The following is a 5038-nucleotide window of genomic DNA, read 5'->3' as shown; positions in this document are numbered from 1 at the left end:
CTATATAAATAAATTTTCATTACTTTTACCTTGCACTGTCAGTGTCCTTACAAAGGTTCCCCTCATCCCCACCCCAGTGTAAGATCTGTGTATGTGTGCCTGTGTGGGGCAGGACAAAGACCTAGTCATATTTTTTTCCCCTGTGGTTTCACCTGAAGCCTAATGCAATTGTATGGATGACGAAGTAGGAGAGGGGAGGTGATAGTTGCTCTAGCTCGTGAGTAATCGTTCCAGAGAATCATTTTTAGATAAAAGAGCAGACTAAAGAATTAGTCAGTGTTTTATTTTCACATTCTGTGACAATAGTTCATTTTCTCCTTATTTTAAAACCTCTTCATCTGAGAAACTAGGATTTTTTAGAAGAACATATACATTAATAGCAATATTGGTGTATAAAATTCATTTGGTTCCCACTGTTACCAACCTTACTGACGCCCAAGTAAATATTGGGCCAGTATCGCCAATGCCGATAAAGTGGATGCATCATCAAATTGTGAAATCTGAATGAATTAGTTAGAACCCAGGACAAAAAAAATAAAACGATTAAGGCTGCAGCACATCTACTTGTAGTTTAAATATAGTAATCATACAATTTCCCTTTCACAGTTTAAGCAAAAGGGTAATTATATCCAGTCAAATCTGAGCCAATATTGGTGTATAAAATTCATTTGGTTCCCACTGTTACCAACCTTACTGACGCCCAAACTGATTCTTTAGCAGTTACTGGAAAACGAATGGAAATGACATCAGTCTGACACAGAAAAGTGGTGATAGCTGCTTTTTCTGAAAAAAATAAAAATGTATATTCATTTAGTTTTTAATAAAAACAAAAAATAAACCTAAAACAACTGTACCAAAGGACCAGAAATAATTATGCTGAAAATGGAAATCCAAAAAGAGATTTTTAGATTTAAGAAAATGCACATTTTGAAAAATCTCCTCATGTTTTGAGGTTGTTCCTTCAAATCATCAGGTAGCAGAGAGACAAAATCTTAATGTTGAAATGCTGAACTCTGAAAGTGCTTGCAGACTGCCATCTCAGGTCTCGAACTAAATACAGATGACGATGACAACAGAATCTTTTTCCATATGCAGTTATGTTGAAACTGTGACGATGACAGAGGGGGAGTTAGAACATTTCTAATAACAGCATCACTGTGAGTGAAAGGGTGATCCACATGATTGCCATTCATATGATGCTCTGCTGCTTTCCTTCTGTACAACTTCCTGTTTCTCCCATGTGTCATTGCCCTGAGGCTTTGTGACTCATGCTGTGATGAGCCTGTCAGTCATGCTGTGATAGCGGGAAACCAGACTGAAGCTGTGATGAAACAGTGTTCCCATATCCTGTGATGGTGGTGGGGACTTCTCCTATTGCATCCACACACATGATGTGTCCTCCATTGTTATACAGATAAAAGAAAAAGAAAGAAAATATTATTATCAAAGAACACTGTCTGCATCTCCGCCAACTGTATGAAACATTTAGATTAACTGGTTAACTATCTCCAAACAATCTGTACACGCCCTGCTTCATGGAGTCAAAATCCACACGAACTGCTAACAAATACAAAGTCCTGCTAGTGCAAGGGAAGTTATCTTATATAAAATCAAACACAAAGCGAAACAATGGTCTGTTTTGCAAACGTAAATATAATTTTTGGAAAGTGTTCTTGCCAAACAGTAACAATGAAAAATTCCCTTAATGATAAGGGATTCCAGGAAAGGTTAATATACCACCACGCCTGTGTGCTGGCCTTGTTGCTCTGTGCTTGTTGTCCAAAAACTGCTAAAACACAGCCAGTGTGGCTCACTGGAACATTCCTTTATTATCATGAACACGCACACTGGAGTTTAGTTTAACTCAGTCACACACAAACCACAAAGCTTCGAAGACCATGTTAATCTGCCACTAAAAATAGCCTCCAGTAATGACCTACTGTTTGATTAGTCACACTGAGCCCTTTTACAGTCTAACTGTAAATTTGAGCTGTTGTCAAAGATGGAATCTTAAGAAGGAATCGGTGGACACAGGTGCCACAGACAGCAGAAGTGATAGAAGGTCATCACTTTTGTATTAATGTGAGATTGAAAAAGGGGGGTGGCAGCAGCCATTTTGACATGAGGAGGTAAGGTCAGGTACACACAAAATGAGTTATGTTTCGTTCTGTTGAGTGTGTCAAAGCTCTCTCAGTGAGCCACTTCAACTTGTAGAGGCAGTAGGCACTAGTAGAGGCAAGGCCTAGCAAACAACTGTTAGCTGGATCTGGATCTGTCAATCATAGCACCCAGGCCTGATGGAGGGCTGGGTTACAAATAAATAAGTAAAAATCAGCCACTATACACTTGTTATGTAGGTGGAAATGTCTTTTGTAACAGGCTGTAAACATTAATGTTATCACTAATTTTTTTTAGATGGGCATAGACAGGTTAAGAGCCACTCTTCCATAATGTAGCAAGCACAACATCCCAGGTTCAATCTCAGGAACAGACACAAAAGTCCACAGAAAAGTCCACATTATTAAACACGTACATTCAACAAGCTTTAACCTGCATTGGTTCTGTTTATATTTCTCTCTCTGATCGTGTGTCACCAGAGTTCAAATGAGTTGAGCTCTCAGCTAACGGCACTGAACATGTTTGCAGTAAATATACCTCAGGCTGCTCACTTCCTGTGCTGACATGTTTTCTCCTGCTGGGAGTGTCTCTAAACATACTGCGCTGCGCTAACAATTTAGCCTAGTACTATGAAGCCAGGATGCTTTCAGAAAAACAACTCTTGTAACGACTTCACTTTAACAATAACCAAAGAGCAAAAAGAAAAAAAACACATCCATGGAAACTGACTGGCACAAACCAAAAGAATTCCTCTTCATCCCCCCATAACCACATCCTAATCCCTGGCAGACTGGAGCCTGAGGACAAGGCCTGTCTGCTGTTTATCTCTAAGAAATCTTGTGACCACACCTCTAATCTTTACCTCTGCATGTGCTTGTTGTGTGTGTTTAATGGCCTGTCTATTGTCATTCAGGTGAGAGCATAGGTGTGGCTCTTTTTCAGAATTACAGTCATTGACATTAGTAAACACAGGAAGCAAATCCAAGAGTAGGGCAGGAATGGCATTATTCTTTGGTTTTACCTGGCAACAGCCACTGTGAATATGGTGGTAAAACTATGTTAATGTTTGGTACAAAACCTTCCCCAAATGTTTTTTCAGTAACTGACACACCTCTGTGCCTTTCAGTTAAGCTGTTCCACTGCAAACAGAAGCAAAGGCACAGTGAAGCAAGAGCCTGGCTTATCAGCAGCTGTAAAACTGCCTCACTCTCTGCAGACAGCAGAGGCTTGCTGAACAGGAACAACTGGCTCGCAAGACAATAATATCACATGTGCTTTTATTTCAGGTCTCTTTATCATTCACTTTAAAGTGTCAGAAAGCACAAACAATACCAGCAGTCAAGTCATGCATATTAATGTTTTCTTATTCACAAAATCCTTCCAGCTCCTGTATGTTTCACTTCTCCATAACTGCAAACAGCATGCAGTTAGCATTTAGCTAAAGAGCCAAACATTTTCAAGAGCCAGTATATCTAAAGGAAGTCTGGCCCAGAAACTCAACTCAACTCCATTTGTAAATGTTTGCCAACAAGTTTATCCAGGTGACAATCCCAGTTTTGTGTTTCCAGCTGCCTTGAAAGAACAGATAATTATGTAGAACAGGTTTTACGTAGCTTGTTGTTTGTTTCTGTTTGTTATTGTTTCCATTTTCACTGTCTTTCTGCGGGGTTTGCAAATTGAAGTAAATCATTTGTAAACACTGGTGTATTTAAAGCTTTAACTAAGGCAGGAAGAGCGACTACAAAACAAACAGTTTAATCCACAGTTAGTTTATCGCGTATATCTGGCTAATAACCTGCTACCAAACACCCAACAGACAGACAGGAACATGTTTGAGTCTGAATTCCCGGAATACAGACTACAGACGGCCCACTTGTCTGATCTTGTTTGTTGGAGACTTTGCTTTCAGTTTGATTCCTTGTTTTTTATGGAAGCCCTAATCAAAATGGCTTCAGAAGAAAATTACAAAGTAAAATTTGTAAAAAGAGTTGACAGTGATTCTCTAAATCAGGGGTGTCCAAATCCAGGCCTCAAGGGCCGGTATCCTGCAGGTTTTAGATGTGTTCTTGATCCAACACAGCTGATTTAAATGGCTAAACGACCTCCTCAACATGTCTTGAAGTTCTCCAGAGGCCTGCTAATGAACTAATCATTTGATTCAGGTGTGGTGACCCAGGGTGAGATCTAAAACCTGCAGGGCACCGACCCTCGAGGCCTGGAGTTGGACACCCCTGCTCTAATGGTCAGCATTATTAGAGACCCTTTCACATTAGAGGCCTGTTTGATTCAATGTTCAAATCAAACTTTGTTGTTTAAAAGGGCGTGATGACATCACAGTTGGGGTGGCACACAACTTAAATCTTTTCAGCCTCTTTAAGAGGAGATTGTTGTTCCTCTTCTTGTTTAGGTTGATTTCGTTCAGTTTTTTTGTTTTGTTTTTGGTTTCACTATTGCTATTAAAAATATTGTTAAACAAAATATGTAGCTTGCTTAGTGCAGTTGATATTTGCACACAAGAAGTTAATTCTGAAATTAAACTTCTTTGGATATAATAAAACATTAATATGAAAAAGAATATAAAAAAGAAGAAAAAACAACCTAAATGACAATCCTTGTACCTTTGCCTTCTCTAAATCATGGACAAAGCAAAAAATTGCAAATATCTTTTCCAAAACAATAAATTAACGATATTTTTCTCGTATTATTTCACACATGCATGACAGACAGACCAAATTTTGTAAAGTGAGTGAGTCGCTGTGCTGGCCTGACACAGTGCACTGAGAGCTCAGACCTATAAGTGAAAGCAACATAGTCAGCAGGCTGGACTTCACCGTCTTTAAATAACATGGCGTTACTCCACCAACAAGCTGTGACTTGCAGTGACAGGCAGCCGGGAAGCCTGAACCAGTCGCTGCCCACT

The sequence above is a fragment of the Perissodus microlepis genome, chromosome 13 (genome assembly GCF_051167445.1).
Source record: "Perissodus microlepis isolate ML-2025 ecotype Zambia chromosome 13, ASM5116744v1, whole genome shotgun sequence".
NCBI lineage: Eukaryota > Metazoa > Chordata > Actinopteri > Cichliformes > Cichlidae > Perissodus > Perissodus microlepis.
The sequence above is the reverse complement of the archived record's forward strand: the minus strand, read 5'-3'. Positions refer to the sequence as shown.